The sequence below is a fragment of the Canis lupus genome, chromosome 25, assembly GCF_003254725.2.
Source record: "Canis lupus dingo isolate Sandy chromosome 25, ASM325472v2, whole genome shotgun sequence".
Taxonomy (NCBI): domain Eukaryota; kingdom Metazoa; phylum Chordata; class Mammalia; order Carnivora; family Canidae; genus Canis; species Canis lupus.
In genome coordinates this window covers 6,974,199-6,997,403 of record NC_064267.1, presented here as the reverse complement: position 1 = coordinate 6,997,403, position 23,205 = coordinate 6,974,199, and the positions used below count along the sequence as shown (strand labels likewise).

Below are 23,205 nucleotides of genomic sequence, written 5' to 3'. Positions count from 1 at the left end.
ATACCAGCCTGTGATAAAGAGCACTAGAGACAAAAGGATTCCAGGAATAATGTGTAGGGTACAAAGTGCATCCTGAGGACAACAGCAACTTTGACTTTGAATATTTTAACTCTTTGGTGAGAGAGAATACATGGTAAACATAGGTCAAGTGGGGCTCAGTAGTAAAAGTCTGAAACCTTAGTTCTCTTTACACATCCTCACAGAAAGAATCCTGGAACTGTCATCTGCTATTAGTCCATAAGTCCTTTAAGGGCAGGGACCTACACAATTGGCATGTGTTGAGTAAGTGAATGAATGAGAACTTGAACTAGGTAAGAGTTACTCCCTCCAAAGGAGAGAGTATGGATTATTATGAGAAGCCTGAGCTTGAAAGTGGAGGTTACCTGTGTGTCCTTCCAGTGTCCTCAAATGTGAGATTGGGGCTTTCCAGGTCACTGAAAAGAGACGAGATTTTGCTTGGGGGGCCCCCTGACCTGATCCTGCTTTCTGACTTCCCCTAGCAACTCCCCTGCCTCCCACTTCCTCTCCTGAGAATGTCATTCTGCGGACAATGAGTGAGTCAAGAACCAGGATATTTGTAAACAACCCCTTAATGAAAGTACATGGATTATTAGGGTAAATTCCTCTTAAATGGGGATGCGAGTCTTTGCTTGCTGTGGCTGGAAAGAAGTCACCTTTCCAAGCCTAGGGGGACCCTACTCCATGTGGGCTATGTACAACAGGAGTAGACTCCTGGAGAAGGAAAGGCAGATGTGATGGGCTCCTGTTCCTACCCTGAATGCCACTCACTGCCAATGTGTTTCCGTGTTTTTGACTAAACACACTGGAAAGGGAATCTACTTTCATATTAATGATTTCAGGTATATGATCTCTTCTCCCCAAGCTGCAGGGCTATGCCAATTTGGGGTAAGTGAACTTACAAATTGCGAAGATCTAAGCTAATAAACATATTTTTAATGCCTACCTATGCAAGGCACTTTACTAGACAAACCAGAGGATGCATGCTTCCAGCTCTCTAGCTACCACTGGTTTCCAGCAGCGCAAAAGATTATAAGCAAAAACAGGATCTGAAGCCAGCTGGGTATAGAAAGAGCACAGCTGGGCTTTGAAGGAGAAGGATCACATCTAGATTAAGGAGTGGGAGAATTCAGAAAATATGACTAGGGTGGTAGCACTAAAGTTTGGGAAGGATTTGTGCAGGCAGAGATGAGGGGGAACACTTGAAAGAGGACACTCTGAGAAAAAAAATGAGCTCTAGGACACAGAAAGAGACAAGAGGCAAGGCAAGCTCAGGAAACCAGAAGCTATCTGAGTCTGCTGAAGCACAGGAAATGTGGGGGAATTGTGGAGGATGAGACTCCAAAGATAGGCTGGAACCACATACAGCGGTATGGCCTTGAATGCTGGGGCAAGGGGTTTAATACTGAGTTCAATCAGCAATCATGAACCCTGGGAGGTTCTAGTACACAGGTATAACATAATCTGAGCAGTGAGACCTAGTAACCATGTTTCCGATAGATTATAAAGGAGGCAGGAGGTAGACTGACCCACGTGGGTGGCTACTGCAGTAATTTAAGCAAGAGGTCATGAAGGCTCGAGCTTAGAGGATGAGGGTGAAGAAGGGAAGGGTCCTAGTAGCATCTGCTTAGATATGAGGGTCAAGGGAGATGAGTCAAAGAAAATCCTACCTGGAGGAATTTTTCCCGGAGATATTTGCAGACATATGTACAAACACATACAAGTTTTTATTTCAGCATTATTTGTAATTGCAAAGTATTGCAAACTACATAATACCCACCAATAGGGAACCTACAAAGAAATTATGGTACAGTCATATAAAGAAATACTATACAGCCATTTAAAACAGATATGCAGCTATATAAGAAAGCCATTGTAGAGTACTGGTGATAGACACCAGATTGCTAGTGCTGAACCATGGCAAAGGAAGAAAAATATTGGGGACTGGAATAAGCACTGGGAGGGGATCTCAGGATTCAAATTCTACTTCTACTTTGGGACCCAGCTTCCCCAGAACCAGGACAACCTAGAGTTGTGCAGTATACAACCAACCCAAAATATGTGGCAGCTTTGCCCATAACCACCAACTCAAAGGTGCCAGAAGCCTATCTAACTCAGTCTTGCCCATTTTCTTGATCAAAAGCCCAATACCCACATGCCTGAGGAAATCAGTACTTAAAAAAGGAACACAATCCATATTTGGGACAAAAATACTTGCCAGAATTATACCAGATGGCAAAACAAATGGTTTGGCATCTGAAGCTTCCCATTTTTATGAAGCTCTGAGCATAAGAAGTCAGTTATGCATCACAAGCCACATCTGTGCCCAGGTGTTAAGTGCAGAACAAATTCATGAATCAAGCACAGCAGTAACAAATAGGACTAATCTACTGAAATGCAAATCAAAACCACAATGAGGTATCACCTCACACCTGTCAGAATGGCTAAAGTCAAAAACACAAGAAAAAAGTGTTGGCGACAATGTGGAGAAAAAGGAATCCTTTTATACTGTTGATGGGAATGTAAACAGGCCCAGCCACTATAAGACAGTATGGAGGTTCCCCCAAAAATCAAAACTAGAACCACCCTACAATCCAGGAATTCAACCCTGGGTATTTACCCCCAAGATACAAAAACACTAATTCAAAGGGATACATGCATCCCTATGTTTACTGCAGCATTATCTACAACAGCAAAACTATGGAAGCAGCCTGAGTGTCCACTGACCGGTGAATGATAAAGAAGATATGGTATATATACACAATGGAACATTATTCAGCCATAAAAAAGAATGAAATCTTGCTATTTGCAACAACGTGGATGCAGCTAGGGAATATTATGCTAAGTGAAATAAGTCAGTTAGAAAAAGACAAATACCATATCTCTCACTCATGTGTGGAATGTAAGAAACAAACCAAATGAGCAAAGGGGAAAAAAAAAGAGAGAGAGACAAACCAAGAAACAGACTCTTACCTACAGAAAACAAAATGATGATTACCACGAGGGAGGTGGGTGGGAGGATGGGGGAAATTGGGGATGGGAATTAAAGAGTACACTTGTCTCAATGAAAAACAAAATAAACTAAAATGATTTTTAAAAAGAAGGAGAGACAGCTATCAGATGAAAAAATGATGATGACTTAGCAAAGAGGAAAACAAAACTGCTTCCAGGGAGGTCCAGCAAAGAGGAGAAAAGTTTAATAAAAGATTCAAGGAAAGACAGTGCCTACATACAATGCATTGATTCCATTTGTTTAAGGAGCAGCTAGATCTGAGAGTCCTTGGTCCCATTCTCTCCTCAACACACCAAAAAGGTGCAGGATATATTGTTTATGGGACTTTAACAACAGAAGCTCTAAACTTAGGGACCTGGTTACAGAGTAGGGCAAAGGTTAAGTGCCAGATTAAGTGATATTCCACAAATTGTGTGGTTCAGGCCGTCCAATCCCCTTTCTTTTAATCAGCTTTGGGACAATAGAACCCAGGCTTACATCCCTGAAAGTTTATATATGAAAGCTCACTCTCTACAGAGATAAAACATCTTTTTTTTTTTTAAAGTAGAGTCCAGGCTCAGAGGAGGGGTGCAAAAATTGTACAGCAACCATTTGTGGTGGTGTGAAAGGGCACCACAGGAGGATCCAAGAGGCTCCTTGGGATTTTTTTTCTTTCTTGCAGAGAGCCAGGCCTGACTATTAGATCTTTCTTGCCAGCTCTGTAGAGAGGAAGACATACTGAGGAATCAAGGACTCCAGAGAGGACAGTGCACATCAAGGCAAGAGCTGTTTAGATGTAATAGCGTGTAGAAATATGCCTTATGCACAGAATCTGTGCAGGAGCAAATTAAGAGCAGTATTTCATGACAGCAGTACAGCTTCATGGATAAGAGTGTGTTCTTTCTTTAATGCAGTGAAGAAACTGCCTTTATGTTCCAAATGCCTGGGTTCTAATCTGGACTTTGCCAGATACAAGCTGCATGAGTTTGGACAAGTTGCTTGAGATCCCTCTTTATTAAAGGGGAAATAATACTACTCCTCTTGGGGTTATTATGAAGATTAAGTGGGTTAATACATGTAAAATGCTGGGGATAGAGTTTGCCATCAACATTCAATATGTGTTACTCATCATTCCATAGTTAGAATTCTAAAATATAGGTGATTACTACTACAGTTATAGGGCTGAATATGATTAATCTCAATTCAAGAAACAGAACTCTCTGCAAGAATAGGTAATTGCAGTACTCGTCTGTAATTTACTCTAAAATACTTGAGTATACATGGTACAAAGTTATGTGCTACTTAGGTTCAGCTATAACCCAGGTGCGGCTAGCATCTATCTAATAAAGCATTCAAAGTCTGAGACAGTCTAGCTGGTATTCTAAAGAGGGAGCCTGTGCTTCAGAATCTGCTGATATAAACCCTGCTGGCACTACCTCTCCATTAACAATCTCCAGTTAGCATTCCGAGTGTCAAAAAGAGGTTTCAACTAGTGAAAACGGTTACTGTTGACTAGTGTGCTCAGTGGAATTGAGATATTCAAGAAATATGGACTGGCTACAATATTTCAGTGTGTAAAACCTGGTAAGGCCTTTATATCTCTGGTGAGCATGCTCCAGTCTCAATCCTGAAAACAGTCCTAGATGTGTTATTAATATGAGTTGATTGCAAGGTTCTGGGAGAGTAGATAACCTTCTTTTGCTCCAGAAGTACTTATCTGCCTGCCATGATCTGCCAAAAAGAACCCAAGAGTCATCCATCACACTGTAATCATTGTAGTTCACTTAGCCATGATTTCTGGAGAGTTGCTCTTGTCTGATGCTGGCTACACAGGTGACAGAATCGGTTTTGGGAATGGAGGTGCTTGTCCTAAGCCTCTCTCGGCTCTTTATGTAAGGCTGTAGGTGAAGCCCGTAAAAGGAAACCTGCACCCAGGTTATGTGAATTGATGTACATGTGGGGGTGTTTGTTTAATAAATGTCCATATACCCGGCAGAAACTGGTCCTATGTCCAGTTATCGATATGACTTAATTATGAAGTTTTGGGGAGAGTAGTTGACCCTCTTCTGCTTCAAAATTTCTTCTTTGGCTACTTTCATCTGACAAAAAGAACCTAACAGTTGTGTGTAACCAATGTGATCATTTTATTTACTAATAAAGGCAGCATGAGACATACAACCCATAAGACATTTAAGAAGATATGCAAAAGTTCCAAAGATTGCTTGACCAAAAAGCCCGGGACAAAGATGTTTATTTTGGTCACATCTGCTTTAGATATTGGATTCTAAGAAATTCACTGATTCCTTAGATATTGGATTCTAAGAAATTCACTGATTCCTTGGCAAAAAAAAAGGAATTAGAAAAAAAAAAAGACCCAGAAAGGTACTACACGTTAATTTATATTATGCTACAAATATAATTTTAAATATGAAAATACAGTTCTTATCCTGAAGAAGGGTTCATTCATTTTTTAAATTATTTTGTTATCTTCACAAAGAAATAAAAGAATATCTATAGCACATTTTAATAACTAATAAAAACAACTTTTAAAATACTTTTCTTTAGGGACACTTGGGTAGCTCAGTGGTTGAATGTTTGCCATTGGCTCAGGGCATGATCCCAGGGTCCTGGGATCGAGTCTCACATCAGGCTTCCCTGCATGGAGCCTGCTTCTCCCTCTGCCTATGTCTCTGCCCCCTCTCTGTGTCTCTCATGAATAAATAAATAAAGTCTTAAAAAAATACAATACTTTTCTTTAAAATAATTTTAATTACACCAAATATTGCTCACAGTAAAAATTTAAACAAAAGTCCATTTTTACTTACAACTCCTAATTCTGCTTCCCCTCCCTAGGGGTTATACTAATAATAATTTAGTGTCCTTCTTCCAAACTTTATAGATATAGATATCTTTTTATATATATCATCTATACATACACATATATATACACATATTTTATATGAGTAAAACATATCCATACGTGTCTACACATAATATGTACATATACACCCATGCTGCACACCTACTAGGTAATTCCTTTTATATAAACAGAATCATATTATATGTACTATTCAATATGTCTTGGAGAACTTTAAATGAACAAATAAAGCTACCAGCTGAATCTAGTGGAACCCAATTAACTATGCAGTCAAAAGTCTGGTACCAAGGACATCAGACCAAGAAAGTGACAAGGTCCCAAAACACTCCAGTGCCTTTTAGGTGAGTCACTCGTCCACCTGCGGCTGAGAGATGTCCCTCCTGTTCTTCTCTAAGCAGTACAGTAAAATCGATGGATAAATGAGTAAGCACACAAACTCATAAATGAATAAAATAATTGAGTCGAATTCAATTCCTTGACTTGTTTCAGGTGACCGACTGTCCCTCTAACAGGCACGCAGGTACATGGAGCATATCTGCCTCTTTCCTACCTACCCTACTTTAAGTGGTAAATAAATATCACCTGCCATTGCTGAGTTAGTCTTCCTTATGGCAACAGAAATGGCGAATTTCCAGATTTGCATCTTGGGTCGCTTGCACTGGGCATGCACTGAGAGCACAAGGGAGCAGTGGCACGTGCTCATCTACAGGGGTCCCACCACCAACACTTACAGGCAGGTGCACAGGTGTACAATGAGGGCTTTGTGACTTCCTGCAGTCTCTGGTATCATAGAGCTCATTTTTAAGTTGCAATCTGTGGTTTTCAGTTCTCAGGATACTGTTTGTGTATGCCTCCGACACAAGTTGGGTAGCAAACATTCCGGGTAATGTGGAAAACCGAACAAACCCATATTTATATTGTGCTCTAAAAACAAATTCTCCACAAACCCCTTCTCCAGCATTCAACATTCTTAAAAGGGTATAATAATCAATCGCGTCACGTCTATTATATTTCATCTCCTTTCTTTTTCTGGAGAAGAATGTTGCCTTTCATTATAAAATGAGAAAATCATAAAATTAACTTTGCTTTTGGTAATGTTTAAGATGGAAAGTTTGTGAAGCCCTTAGGTTTTTCAAGTGAAGCCTATGACCCTCACCTCTGATAGATTCTTATTTTGAAGTAAGTCAAGGTCAAGGTAATGGCCTTGGCTGCTTGGATTACTGATCCTGAGTTTTTGAGCTTTCTTCTTTCTTTCTTTCTTTCTTCTTTCTTTCTTTCTTTCTTTCTTTCTTTCTTTCTTTCTTTCTTTCTTTCTTTCTTCTTTCTTCTTTCTTTTTTAGATTTTATTTATTTATTTGAGATAGAGAGCAAGAGAGAGAGAGAGAGAGAGAACGAGCTGCGGAGAGGGGAGAAGGAGAGGAAGAAGAACGCTCTCCACTAAACACAGAGCCCAACATGGGGCTCCATCCTAGGATGCTGGGATCATGACCTGAGCTGAAGTCAGATGCTTAACCGACTAAGCCACCCAGGTAACCCTGAGCTTTCTCTATCTAAAAAGATTATGTAAGAAAAATCTGACAGCATATGTGCAGCACAAGGGCTCTCAAAAATGAACTGGATGAGTAACAACAGCTGTACATGGAATTCAAATGATAAGAACTTAATTCCACATCATGTACAGCTTCAAAATGTCAGCACTGTGTTATTTATGCAGATGTTCCACTGTACACATAGGATTCCCATTTCAGTATTTGTAAAATTCCAAAAGTTATAAACTTCTGGCTTATACTACCCATAAAAAAAAGAGAGAGAAATGGGGAAAATTTTCATCAGCTAAAAGTCAACTGTGCATTGGAAAGTCCTATTAAAGACCGAGAAAATAAGATCACATAGAACAAGAATAACTATGTCCACAATAGGCTCAGAAGGATGTAAATGATGAAAGGGAAAATAAAGAAAGCTTCATCATATCGACATCTTTCCTACAAATCTGATGCTTTGGAGAGCTACCTAATTGCCTTGCGGTTTCTGTTACCATGGAACAAAACCTACACTGGCTCTCTCAAGGTAGGGAAGGTATGTGAAGTTCTGGCATTCAGCAGCTACAGACCAGAGAAAGTCAACAGTGAGGCAGAAAGTATAAACTACCTGCTGGGGAGATGCCAATTTCATGCACTGTGTTCATGACAGTTCTACAAGCATGGATTTGCCTCTTGGAACCTGGCAATTCTTCAGGATTGTCTACCCTAATTCCATGCTCCTATTCTCCTTTCACCCCCCACTATCTACTAACCCTTGAACTGTAAAAGTCAAATCTTATACTAGTTTAAAATTTCAATGGTTTTTTTCTTTAATGCTGGGCAGAGAAATCCAGAATTGCTTTGTATGACACTTAGCACAGAGGCTTGCTTTAATTATGATGCTAATGCACATCCACAATGAAGCCCCAGTTGCAAGGAACAAAGCCCCTGGTCACACAGCAAGCCAGGCTGAGCAGGCACTTACTAAACTGAATTTCTTCCACTGTTTTGAAGATTATGTCACCTATCATTGCCTCATGCAATGTGTATGTGGCCTAGAGTTCGGACTTTTATTTGGGATTACTCTCAAAAACTGGATTATGCAATGACTTTTCTAAATCAAACAAAAATCAGTATCTCTTTTTAAAGTTCACTTTGAAATTTCTAGGGAAAAGCAGGCCTAAAGTAGGTTCTGAAACTATAATGAACATCATTTTTTACAATCTCCCAAAGCAGAAGTACATTCCTCATTTTTTTTTTTTCATATCTGTCTGCTTTCTAACAACAACTCTACATGATTTGATTGAAACCAACTTCAAAACCAAACTTGGAGGCATACTTATCTAAAAGGTTCAGGAATCCTAGGCTCCTGAACTTGTTTTTCATTTTGCTGTGAAGTGTGGGTGGCCATGAGCATTCCTGGGGGCAATAAGGCATTTGCTAATGTATTTGACTTTTAAAGTTGTTAATCATACTTATCAACACAGGCAAGCAGCACTGGCCACAAAAGATTAGCTACTCTACTGTAATGCTCCCCCTAATCCGAACCTAGGAACATCATCAGCCCAGAGTGATAACTGCTTCAGTCAGCTCTGACCTTTAATGACTTCAGACCTTATTAAAAACCTTAGCTTTTAATAAATCCCAGATTTCTTCTATCATCTCTCTCTCTCTCTCTCTCTCTCACACACACACACATACACACACGCACACACACACCCCTTTCTCCTGTGATGGTAGCTAAAATGAAATATGTGAGGTGTTTAAACAACTAGAATGCTCTTTAAACCACCGCCCATATTTTGATTTTCAAGGTGGCCTTTACTGTCAAGAGATTCAGGTGCTACTAATCTCATAAGAAAAATGTTTACAACCATCAAAAAGAGCCTTGTTTCCAGGGAAACTAAACCTTGTTTAAATCCTTTGGAAGCATTAGATTCTAACTGTAGTTTTTCCAGTAAGACGCACAAACCATTGCTCCTTGGGAAAGAATATATTTAGAGAACAAGAAAATGCTTTGCCATCTCAGAAGTGCATCTGAGTGCATCAGAGAATTGAGGAATAGAATGAGTATTTTGAGGGAAAATAAGGGTGGGGCGGGGGGGGTAACTAGAGCTGAGTCCTGCTGGTCCCTGCTTGGTAGAATGTTGCTTTCACTTAAGGGATTCTTCCTTAAAAAGGCCATGTGTTTCATCAGCAGACTTAGTTCTGTCTTGTTGGAGTCATACTGAAGTTCCCATGTTGGAAGCATGGCCTCTGTTCTTCCTAGCTCATTTTAACGTTCCCTGAAATTATGGGGAAAAAATCTGTAATTATTTATTATATTGTTTTACATACTAGACAATGAGTATTAGCTGGTTCTAGATAATGAGCTTTAGCTATCAGAATGAAAATGACCCCTTATAAAAATTAATGTATTTAAAATATAATATCTTCAGAAAACAAATGACTAAAAGCTATCTAGGTTCTGATTCCAACAGATTACTCCATCATTCATCTCTTCTACAATGAACAACACAGATAAAAGGACAGCATTTTTATATTAACAGAAAGTGTTTGCCCTCTACGAATAAAAAGTTCTTGTAGAGGCTGCAAGAACAGACAAAAATTTGAATGAGTATCAGAGATGCAGTTAGATGGATTCACAGTAGTCTTCACATCCACTGACATAGTAAACACACTCCCCCAATCTATTTAGGCTCTGGAAGAATGTACAACAGCATATGGACTACTGAAATGAAAACACTCATCATCAACCTTTTTTAAAAAAATTAATTGTGGTAGAACACAGAAAAAAAATTAGCATTTTAACCGTTTTTAAGTATCCAATTCTGTGGCATTAAATACATTCACACTGTTGTGCAACCGTCATCACCATCCAACTCCAGAATGCTTTTCATCTTGCAAAACTGAAACTCTGTCCTCATTAAACAAACCCCCATTTCCTCTTGCCCCAGTCCCTGGACACCAGCATTCTAACTTTCTGTCTCCATGAGTTTGATTACTCCAGGGACCTTGGATAAGTGGAATCAGACAGCATTTATCCTTTTGTGAGCAGCTTTTTTCACTTAGCTTATTGTCTTCAAGGTTCATCCATATTGTAGCATGTGACAATATTTCCTTCCCCTTTTTAGGCTGAATCATATCATCTTTTGTGACACATGAGGACTGAAAACTGATCTCAGACCAAAGACTCATTTATTTGTCTTGGGTGTGTATCCCCCTCGTCCCTTAGCACACCTGGCTCCTCCTCCCTCTGGGTCAGGTTCACCCTCTTCCCTCTGAATAGAGCCCTTGTCCCGCTCCTCTGCTTGGCCAATCCAATTCTTCCTTGGAGCTCCAGCTCACTCTTATTCAGTTCCCTGACACATGACTATGTAAATTGTGTATCTCAGTGCAAAATGAAAACCCCCTTGCTCAAAAATTATTAATAATTTCAGTCTCTAAGAGATATATATACATCCACATTCATTGTAGCATTATTCAACAGTAGCCAAAAAGTATAAGCGTCTCATAATGAATGGATGGATAAACACAATGTAGTAAATACATACAATGGAATACTATTCAGCCTTAAAAGGGAGGGACATTCTAACACATGCTAAAACATTTGCTTGAGCACATTATGCTGAGGGAAATAAGTCAGCCTCAACAAGACAAATATTACATGACTCCACTTATCTGAGATACCTAGGGTAGTCCAATTCAGAGAGATGGAAAGTAGAATAGTAGTTGGCAGGGGTTGGGAGGAGAGAGGAATGAAGAATTGTTGTTTAATGGGATAGAGTTTCAGCTTTGCAAGACAAAAAGTATTCTAGAGATGGATAACAGCAATGGTTGCGCAGCAATGTGAATATATGTTAATGCGACGGAACCGCACGCTTAGAAGTGGTTAAGATGGCAAATTTTATGTTACGTGTATTTTATCACATCAAAAAATAATAATCTCAAGATGGCTATTGCAGAATATGAAACGTAGGGCCAGGCCCTTCTAAGCATGAGGCCCTGCCTCTGTATCCTCATAGTACTTTATCTAACCACAGTGTCAGAGTAGCCATCGCTATGGATCTACATGTGGGGGTGTCCTCCCACTAAATTGTGAATTCCTTGAGAACAGAGTTTTATTCATTTTTCATTTTCTTTAATCATCTCACATGTATTTGATCATAGAAAGTATTCAAAGCTTTCTTTTGAATTAATTCCTATCCATATATTACATTAGTCACAAATTCTGTTTGACTAAGAAAAACACTTTTAAGTCAGGCCAATGTGAATTAGCAGATACAGAACATTTCCATAATGGCTTCTGCTCCCTTTCTCTACAGCACATTTAACATCCATTTCTATTGGGTTTCTATGTTTCTTTTTTCTCATAGTTCTCTATATTAGGGATGAAGAAGAAATAAAATACCTATATGTGCTATCCATATGACATATAAATGGCAAAAATCCTAAAAATTCTCAGCCATTTGAAATTTTTAGCAACCAGCAAAATGTTCAAAATTCCTCTTTGGTAATGAATAACATCACCGAGAGAATGCATCAGTAATCTCAAGAAACAGGGCCCCTGAGACTAACTGCTATTATTCTTATTTGTTCCCAAGCTGAATCTTCTTAAGACTAAATTAATTTTGTGTTGATCATTGGTCTGTGAAACACACATAATTAAGTTACTGATAAATACAATGGCTTTCAAAGGGAAAGAGGGGTTAGGAATCTATTTTCTACTTTGGGATTACTACAGAATTTCATTTCTGAAAACAGGGCACAGATTAATTTAGTTAAAATCTGATAATCAACAAAACAATTTAAGTGGAAGTGATCCCACTGTCCTAGATTACCCAGCACTTACTGGCAGTTCTGGGAATCTGAAGAAAGATGTTAAAGGAGTTACCTGAGAACAATGGTGCATACAATACATCGCAAGGTTTATACTTTGTTTTAACCATGGTTCTTCAAGGATAATACTACAGTCATAAAGCAAAACTCAAAACAACCTGGATACTTTTTAAAAGCTTGTATGTAACACATTTCTGGCTATCTAGGACAAATGCACTTGGAAAATGAAAACCTTAATGCCATATAGAGCAGTTAAAAATGTGGCTCTGGATCCACAGGGCCTGTATTCAAATCCTGCCTCTCTCACTCCTGGCAGTTCTCTGTGCTTCAGTTTACACATCGGTAAGACGAGAATGATAATACATATGTCACATGGTTGTCAAAGGAGTAAAAGAGTTCACACACAGAAGCACTTAGAATTGTGCCTGGTATGGGCAGCCCCGGTGGTGCAGCGGTTTAGCGTCGCCTGCAGCCCAGGGTGTGATCCTGGAGACCCTGGATAGAGTCCCGCGTTGGGCTCTCTGCATGGAGCCTGCTTCTCCCTCTACCTGTGTCTCTGCCTCTCTCTCTCTCTCTCTCTCTGTGTCTTTATGTATAAATAAATAAAATCTTAAAAAAAAAAAGAATTGTGCCTGGTACGTATGAAATGGTCACTGCATGCTAACCATTATTTTTTCTAGATCTAGGGATTTCCTAAATCATGTACACCATAGGCTTGCTTAGTAATGGCCATGGTGGGTTGGAATAGGGGAGGATACCTCAATCAAGAGTTCATAATGCAGCTTTCATTGAATCAATCGTGTTCCTACCATAGGGAAACTAAACTGGGTGTCCCAAAACACAGAGTAAGAAAAAACGACAGCAGTTATATTTGATAATGTCTGGGGTGAGGACGGAAAAACAACTGTTTTGACTAGTTGGGCTGGAAATAACCCACGACATGTTGAGAAAAGCAAAGACAAAAAACACCATGCAGCCACAGCATGGAGAAAAGAACTGTGATTCTTCTACATCTTCATTTCAGTTCCCATGAACCCTGACTATATCTTATTTCCTGGTCTTAGATGTGGAATATATAGTTCTGTATCTTTATAGTCAATTCTGTATCAGTCAGGATAGACTAAATTATGCTTCAGTAACAAATAGCCCCCAAATCTCAGCAGTTCAACACAACAAAAGTATACTTCTTATTCTATATGTCCACTAAGCATTGGCTACACCTTAGTTCCTCAGGTATACAGGCTACTGGAGACTTCATCTCAACAATCATCACAGCAGCAGGAAGAAAACACATCTGAAGGTTCCACCTGTAAGTGATCCATGTTCTTTCTACCCCACATTTCATCAGTAACATGACTGATGCAAAACCTCAAAGAGGATGTACAATCCCATCATGTGCCTAGGAGAAGGGTTACATTTGAATACCTTATAAACGGACCCTAATGAGTACTGCATCCTTCCTTTTATGATTGGGCAAGTTTAAATGAGTCTCTGTTTCTTCAGAAAATAACAACATCGATAGGAATACACACATAAAATATCCCTGTTCCTGCACATTTCTCTCAAAACTATGATCTCCTGAACATAAGCAGATCTTCCTCATTCTGTGTAGACATATAACTTATTGGAACTTTGATTCCCTAGACAATCATCTAAGTCATCCTACTCTTTTCATGAACAACATATGAGAATTAAAAGCTCAAAACTTCAGAAGTGAGGTATTTTAAGATAGCTAAGTTTTTTGCATGTGTGAACCAAAGGACTTAACAGTACAGCTTCTAAACTTAAAAATTTTCAAAAACCCAACATTTTGGGATGACAGCATTTTTTGAAAGGTTATATATTTTTCCTTCTTTTAAAACATGATATGCATACATAATTTAATATATTCTTAATCATGAAAGATCATCAATATAAATATCAGATACAATATGGTGATACCTTTGGTATCAAATAAAATGTTAATTCATCTAACAAATACACATGTAAATATGTATTAAGTAGATTTGTCAGTATTGGAAACACACGAGGAGGAGTAAGAATAACCCTTATCCCAGAGTGCTGTGTAGGACTTTTGAGACGGATTGGTTTTTTATAATCACTTTTTTCCTCCCCATTGCTATCAACAAATTGGCCATCTCACTTCCATCTATTGTGTATACATTGGTAGTCTCCTTTTCCTTCAAATTTCTAGTTTTTTATCCTCCAAAATTTTAGAAATTAAATGCATCAGAATTATTTGGGAACTATGGGGGTTCTGGGTGGCACAGCTAGTTAAACGTCCAACTCGATTTTGGCTCAGGTCATGAGATTGGGCCCCATGTTAGGCTCCTGGCTCAGCAGGGAATCTGCTTGAGATTCTCTCTCTCTGCCCCTCCCTGAACTCACACTCTCTTTCTCTCTCTAAAAATAAAAATAAATCTTTTTTTAAAAGGGATTATTTGTTACATGAGAGTAAATAAGTGAAATTGGAAGGATCTCTGGTGTTGGTCTATCAATAAAACCCAAGACCTTCAGTGCACCAACATTTATGTTGCTTTGCTTATTGGTCTTTTCTATATAGCTGATGTGGACATATCAGTGGATTTTGGATAAGTGAAATATCTCTATGTTTTGAGCTGAGAGGTATTCAACATGTAGCATTTTCATTTTCTTAAGCATAATGATTTTTTTATTGTTTTATAAGATACTGCCTTGTGTTCTTCTCTACATCTTTTCCTTAATGAAGAAAAATCCCTTCATATTAGTATGTGTCTCCTTCTCACCTCATTTTGCCAAGAAAATTTGTATTTTCAAATGTTTAGATCTAGAATTTAATCCTATCCTTCCTTTTATCTTTCTCTGACTAATGGTAATGTTTGATTACACATTTCGAAAACCACAACTGAAGGGGCATTTGTACCATGTGGTTTATTCAACCTCCAAACAACTTATCCTTAGCGATGAATTTCACTTGTGCTCTTTCATTATTTTAAGAATAAATCATTCTTTCAACCCAACTAATGGTTCCAATTTTCTTCACTTTTGTGTCATAATAGTCTTTAGCAAAAGGCTACTGCCAGATTATTGTTAAAAATGTCAGGATATTTAGTTTTGAAATTTGATTCTGTTATTCAAATAAGAGAATTCAGTAAACAAACTGGACAATATGTATAAAGGTAATATAGAGCCTAGTCCAGGCACTGTTTAGACAAAGAGTCTATTAATCTACTCCATACTATATAACGCATTACCTTTCAACTGCCTCTTAAAATAGTCAGTTTTTCCCTTTCTTTACATTTTCAAGAATCTTGCTATAGTTCTTCCCATTAAACACTTGGCAAACGTATAAACATTTTTCTTATCATTTCTGAAGTTTTAAAGAGATAAGAAGTCACGAGATTAAGAACCTCAATGCCTCATCTACCCCCAGTGAAACAAACACTAAGGAGGCTCTTCCAGCGAAGCAAACTCCATCCACTTTAACACCCTTAAAAGGCCACACTACAAAATACCTCAGTGACCAATAGCTTTTAGACTGTCTCAACCATGACCCAGGAGCTCTGCTCGACCCTCCAGTGTAAAGTCTCAGACATCCCACAGCAGTAACCTTAGACAGCCATCCGTAAAGTCACCCTCTTTAAAGTTTCATTCCTAGTCCTCTCGAACCTGGTGCAAGGTCTGTCTTGTACTGAGGTCATAATCTCACCATCCCCATGGACAGCTCAAAACATGGTCCCAGCTGCTACAGCTCCCTATAGATGTAAACACAGGGCTGATTTGTTCCAGAATTACTTCTCACATCAATGCTCTGAAAATACTCTGCAAGCTTAATCCAAAAGATGGCCCGGAGGCCTCCCTGTGAAAGAGCGAAGCCGGCCTCTTAGGGAGAAGGGAGGATAATTCTAAATACACAGAGCTCTGTCGATTCCACCCACAGACAATTCTCTCATCAGCACGGTCGCCTGACATTTCTGTTCCGATTTAACCAGGCAAAACATTTTCCTTTTGAATCCAGACAAGGTTTACATCTCAAATACCCCAGAAAAGGTCATCCGGGGACTTAAAATCACTGTAAATTGGAAATGAACCGGCAGGAGGAAGCAGGAAGGGAGGGAGGATGCTGGATACAAACTGAGATCCTGAAGACAAAATGTGGCATAGTTCCCCAAGCCCCAGTTTTAACTAGGACAAGTACCACAAAGAAAGGCTGTCAGTTCAGGTCTGGAGTAAGTGCCAGGAGCTGTGGTAGGAAGCGAGGGCCGAAGGATGGCAGGACCGCGGAGCACAGCGCGGCCGGCTCTCCTGCTCGCAGGCAGCTCAAGCAGCTCAAGGCCCCGCGGCAGGAGCAAGCCCTTGCAGCCAACCTGGACTAACAACTTGAGCTTGCGACGGAAAGCGCGCTAGGTGGTAAAGCTGAACGACGGACGGAAAAATTCAGCCACTGTTCCTCATTTCTTTGCCCTCGAACACACTATTCTACTAGTAAATGAAAAAATCAAACGAAGAACATATTTTGGGGATTGCGTGATCCTCCGGAGTCACACCAGTTTCACGCATCTGAATACAATTTCTGCAGTTCCGCAGCATGTCCACTAGAGGCCTGTGAAGAGCTTCTCTCCCCCATCCACTGCCTCAGAGCCAAAACCGCCAGAATTAAACACAAATGTAAGAAATACTGATCAAACACCGATAAGGCCATGACCGAGTTGATAGGTAACCTCATCACAAGCACCATCACTGTGGATAAAACAAGCAAAAGGCAATGGTCTTTCAAAATTCCAACAGATGGAAATTGTGAAACTTGTAAAACTTCCCATGGATAACGGAAAGCGCAGAGTTAAAGGAGGTAGGGTTTGGTGGCTTCAGCAACAATTCCAAGAGGCCACCAAGCTCTGGCAGGCTCCGACTAAGTGGAAGCTACACCGAGGAGTGAAGCAGCCCTTCTAAAAATTGCCAGGGGCCTGTAGGGGCTTCTGAGGAAATGGGGCCTTCAGATCTTCATGTGCATCTAACAGAGAGAAGGTTCCTGGGTGGGAAAGCATCCGGGAAAGTAAACAAGGCAGTAATTTAAGACAGATGGACCAAGAAAAGACTTCCTAAATAGGGATTCCATAGAAGTAAACAGGGAAGACAGATGAGGTATAGCGTAAGGACAGAGTGAAAGAGACCTTAAGGTGAGAACTCTCAGCTGCAGGCGAGAGAAGGGGAGGTAAAGCCAAACACAAACCATGCTGGATGCACGAACACAGCTGCAAAACTGTGTGTGCACAGGAAAAATCACTAGGTGAGACGATATGCCTTGACAGTCCCCTTACCATCTCATCAAACTAAACAGTGCCTCGTGTCACGACATCCCCGAAAACCATCAACAAAACACACAAGAATGCACATCAACAGGACCGCGTGCGCGCGTCCACCCACATACATGCAGTTTCTATTCTATTTACAGAAATGGCCTGTTTTTCAGTAGGTTTGGTTAATTAGCAATCAGAAAGGAGTTGTAGGAGGTTTGAAGAAAAGATTCTTTGTTTGGAAAACCTGTGAAAATATTCCCTCAGCAGCTTGTAACTTTCCCTACAGATCACCCTGGCCCTGAGGACAAGCCCAGGTGCCAGAGGCCTCTGTGATCCCACACAGAGCTCACATTCAAAGGCAGTTCTCTTTGTTGTCCCCTAGGAGTTAAGCCTTAATGGGTTTACAATTTGCAGGCTTTTTTGGAGAGTGGCTTTGGCGGTTGTTGCCTGCTGCCAGAAATTGAACAGAGACAAGCCCTGGTGAATCCCACAGCTGTTGTGGCTGCTCCGGCTGCTGGCTTGGAGAGAAGAGCAGTTGCCTGAGGCATTTCAAAGATGTGCAAGAACATAGGGAGACTTTATGAATCCTGGAAGTGAATTTGCAATTATTGCGAACAGATGGCCAGTCCACATGGTGGAAGAAGAATTTCAGAGCTATCATTCTTCGGTGAAGACCATGGCAAATGGTAATTCACTGAGTCTTCGTGTGCCCAAATAAATCCTTTGTGGAAAAAGTATTCAAATACAATGTGATATTATTATCTGTTGCCAGTTAGCTTTATTGTCACACTCCTGACTTCGAAAGAACTTTCACAAAGATCAGCCAGTACATGCACATCTTTCTTTGGTTAAAGAAAAAATAGATGTGGTGCCTCTGGTAGAAATTTGGCAAATACTCATCTTGCCTCACTGGGTTTCATGGAGGTGACTATCTTAATACTGTCTCCATCATTACTTCATCCAGCCCTTGTTTCTGAGAATCTTCATCTTAAACTGAGATACATGGATGGTGGAACAGTGTCAAATGATTTTGAGAGTAGAGAATCTAGAATCTCCTCTTGTAACCTACACCCACTATTTTTTCCCCATCATCCTTCCAGTCAAGTTTTGTTTGCTTTTTGATACACACAGAATTCTCTTTTGCTGAAATCTCAGCCTATTTCCTGTTAATTTCATGTTGATGCATCTGAGAATCACATTATCTCTTCTAAACATTGTTTATTTAGTCCATTATGATGCCCAGGGTCAACCTCTATTCATTTTGTATCTGAATGATTAATTTCATCAGTTCAAGCAAAGTACTTTTAAGTACCTCTGATGTACAAAGCAACAACTAGGCACTAGGGAGGAATCAAGGACCATGACTGTAAAATGCTGAAAACCTGATGAAAAAATAAACACTTGGGGAAAACTTTTAATACACCTAAGATAGAAGTGTAATCAGAAAGTTGTGGGCATATAAGGAAGAGAAAAAAAATGATTTTTTTTAACATTTTCTTTTTTTCAAAAAATATTTTATTTATTTTGAGAGACAGAGCATGCACATGTGCACATGAGCAGGGAAGGGGGGGAGGAGCAGAGAGAGAAGGAGAGGCAGACTCCCCACTGAGCAGGGAGCACAACAAAGGGCTCAATCGCAGGACCCTGGGATCATGACCTGAGCCGAGGGCAGATGCTTAACTGACTGAGCTACCCAGGTGCCTGAGAAAAAAATAATTCCTAATTCTTACTGAGAAGATTGGGACATAAGTTTTGATGGAGATAGAATTTAAGTTGGCCATGTATAGAGTAATCTATCAACTGAGTTTTAAACCAGAAGTCTTGGATCCCCTGAAATCCTTTAGTTGGATACAGAACTATAAAGTAAATCAGAACTCAGCATTTATCTCAAGGGTAAAACACAGTGAGGGACAGTCTCAAGTGCAGTAGGTTGGAAGTGGTAGTGAATGGACCTGCCAGGCCCCAGGGTTGCTGACTCAGTGGCCATTCATGGGCAAGGTCCAGGGAAGGGGGTTGAGATACTCAGGCAGGACAGCAGGACCCAAACTTTTACTGTGCATCTATTTTTAACCCAGCACATTGTCAAAGGCACGGAAGAGACTAGGCCCAGGGCCTGGCACACAGGTGGCAATGAGAGCAGCTCTCATTAGACCGGGACAACTTTACTGTCCTAAAACTCCAATAATGTATGCGTGTAACTTCCTCAGGCCAGCCTCAGTGCCCGATAGGCAGATGTGTTTTAAATTTGCTCCTCCTTTGGGATACCTAGGTGGCCTAGAGGTTGAGTGGCTGCCTTCTGCTCAGTACGTGATCCTGGAGTTTCAGAATCAAGTCCTACATTGGGCTCCCTGCGTGCAGCCTGCTTCTCCTCCCTCTGCCTATGTTTCTGCCTCTCTCTCTCTGTGTGTCTCTTGTGAATAAATAAATAAAATCTTAAAAAAAATAAATTTGCTCCTCCTTTAATTCCTATAATTCCTTTAAAGGAGGAGCAAATTTAGGGAGTTGGGAAGTTGTATTTTAGACTCTGGTCATCTTGAATTAAAGGGACCTTAGTAGCAAACTTACACCATGCTCTCACATTTATCATCTCACTTTTGGGCTCTATACAGACTCCTGAGGTAGGAAACTGAAAGAGGAAAGAATGGCCTTGTTCACTTGGCCAGAACTTGCAAATGGGATTCAAATTGCTAGTCATGCTTTCTGACTCCAGGGTCAGTGGCATTTCTGTAACTTTTTAAGATGACTGAGCTTTATCTGAAACTTTAAAGAGTTGAATAACCTAATGATTCATTGTCATCTTAGCAAGTGTATGCTGTTCAATCATCTATAACACTGGTTAGTATATTGAATCTCATAGACTCCAGGACAGATAAAAAAGCAATCACTCAATCTGTAATCACTTGTCTCTTCTCTTTTCCTCCAGAATCTTGCAATCGTACTCCAGAAAATTTGCAATATATATCTCAAGCCTAATGCACAGGACGCTCTTTGAGGCATCATGAATGAGCCAAAGAAAGATAGGACTGACCACATTTACACATACATCCAGCCTAAAATTATACATATACACAGAAAAATTTGCTAGGCTGATTGTATCTGAATAGACTCTCTTTAACCTCTCAGTTCTGGGTCCCCACTGAAGTAGTGATTCCACTAAGCGGAAGTTGAGTATCCTATCCCTCAAGATGAAGTACTATTGACTATTACCTGCTTTTCTTGTCATAAATTGATTTTTCTGTCCCTTTGTCCTCAAGGAGCTTTGACTTTTGTTCTGAGAAAAATGTTCCTTTTGATACAGGGACTTGGCCCAGTTATCTTCAAAGCTAACCCTGAGCCCTTCTCTTCCTACAGCTCAATGTCTCAAATTTATCACACATTCTTCCTCTCTGATCCACTGGTTCTCAAAAATGCCTCTGTAACTCATCTCCCACACACACTTTCACAACTGGCTGTGGATTTCTTGTCAGCCCAATGGGACTCCTTGCTATTCACCCATTTTACAAGATTTTTGAGAAAATTAACAATGAAGCTTGAGGGAACCATTAGTGAAATGATAGGGTGGTTCTTATAACCCTTTTTTTAAGGAAAGCTAAAATGCTGGGATTGTAACATTCTGCCTCCAACAAGTTAAGCTCTCTTTGGCCTAAGGCAAGTCACCTAATCTGATGTATCTATCAATTTCTGTGTGTAAAGCAAGGACAATAATCATTACCTAGATCACTGTGATTGCCCAGCTGAATTAATTCTGACTGAAAAACAGCATGAAAAACACCCCCTGCTTTGTAAATGCTCCATAACAAAAACTGTACATAATCATTAAGTGCTTCTAACCTCAAAACTTCCAATTCTCTTCATGGTATCTTTATTCATTCTCTGATTCCTGCACTACCTGATTCTTCTGCTAAAAAATGAATCATTAATGGTAAATTTGTATGGCTTTTTCTGCATTTCTTGCTTTCCAACATTTTACGGATGTTAAGTATTGTCAAAGAAAATGAGAAGAAACTCAGAAAACACCTGCTTTGTGATCTCTCTGAGACCTCAATACAATGGTTCTCAAAGTGGAATCCTCAAGCCAGCACCATCAACAACACTTGAGACCCAGTTTCCAAAATGTGCCCTGAGATGCACTGAAGCACTGTGGTAAACTCAGAGGGGCACCTCAGGATATCTCAAAATTTCTAGGGACTCCTCACAACACTGGACATCTGTCAGAAATTCAGCAAACTACTAGTTCAATGTGGCCAACAGTTTTGGCATGAGCTCAACAACATCCTTTCTATAACGCCACACCCATGGGAAGCTGAATCTTTAGCAGTCACTGTGATAAAAAAGCAAAGGCCATGTTGAAAACCAATGTGCAACAGAAAATAAGGGTGGTGATATCCAATGTGAGTCCAAGGTTTGAGAAGCTGTTCATTGTCCATTCAGTGCAGACATCTCATTGTTAAGTAATTGTGGTTATAATGAACTAAAAAAAGTTTTTCTTTCAATCTAAAGGTTATTATTGTTTGAATACCCATTGAGTTGTTAGGACATAAATGCTTATTAAGTTGTTTGGATCTGACTATTTAATAAACAGAACTGTTAGGTATTTCTTTAGACTTCTGTATCTAAGAGCACAGTGAAAACATTACTAAGACATTGAGAGCCCAATGAACCAAGGAGGTATGGGAACCATTGGTATGAGAATTGCTACACATGTGAATCCTTTGGCCCCACCTCAGACTTACTGACTCTGAAACTTTGCAGGTGGGGCACAGTGATCTGTGTTTTAGCCAGGCCTCCAAGTGATTCTAATGCACATTCAAATTTGAGAGCCACTGCAGTAGAGCATGACCCAAAAGCAAAACTAATTGTGCTAGGGCACGTGGATGTTCAGTTCTCAAATTAATAACAAGGCAATCTCAACTTGTGTGAAAATATAGTAATGTATAGTATAATGTATAGTAATGGCCCCACTGGGGCAATAAAAAACCCAACCCCAAACCTGTTAGTTTACATACATATATATATGGGTATATATATCTTCCAGTAATTCTATAGTTTTAGAATGATGAAAGCATACTGAATTGTAAATAATTTGTGCTTTATCTTTACCCAATGGCATTCTGGAGAGCCTGCAATGCCTTTTGGTTTCTGAACACTGAATCATTCTTATTATTCGGTCTTTCAAATTGTTTAGAATGAATCACATTTCTTTCAGAAGATTCAAGACTGGCCAGTAGAGCATGATCCAAAGTCCCTGGCAGCATTCTGGTTAACATTTTCCTCTGCATAACACCAAGCAGGACATACCTCACATCGGTTGATAGTATTTCCCTGTAGAAAAGTCAAGAAGGATAAGTGGTGTGAAGACTACTGGGTGTGGTGAAAACTCATGGTTTTTGAGTGTTAGAGATTTTGCTGAGTAAAAGATCTCAGTATTTCATTCCATATAATCCCATTAAGCCTTTGTACATATGCAGAGATATCCAAACTTTTAAGGACTAAATCAGAAGCTTTCAGCAATAATCTTCTCTGGGAGGTCCTCTATTTCCTTAGCAATGTGCTGGTGGAATGCTGAGCATAATAAGAAGCTAGTTAGGAAATCACATCTATTGGAATACAGAAGAGAATCTTTATTAATGTGAATCTTCTAATACTGGTAATTTTTTAGTACTTAACTTTGAGGAGAGAGAA

The 23,205-nt window shown here is 39.7% G+C and overlaps 1 protein-coding gene and 1 long non-coding RNA gene across 23 annotated transcripts in view; both read right to left on the bottom strand.

The window, feature by feature from the left end:
• STARD13 (StAR related lipid transfer domain containing 13) overlaps positions 1 to 23,205 on the bottom strand; it is a 511,253-nt gene that overhangs the window by 98,664 nt on the left and 389,384 nt on the right. The window lies entirely within an intron of this gene.
• Positions 9,387 to 22,815, bottom strand: LOC118355141 (uncharacterized). Its single transcript, XR_004817015.2, has 2 exons — positions 22,624 to 22,815; positions 9,387 to 9,693 (listed from the first exon to the last, which is right to left on the bottom strand). It is a non-coding gene; the product is annotated as an uncharacterized LOC118355141 (long non-coding RNA).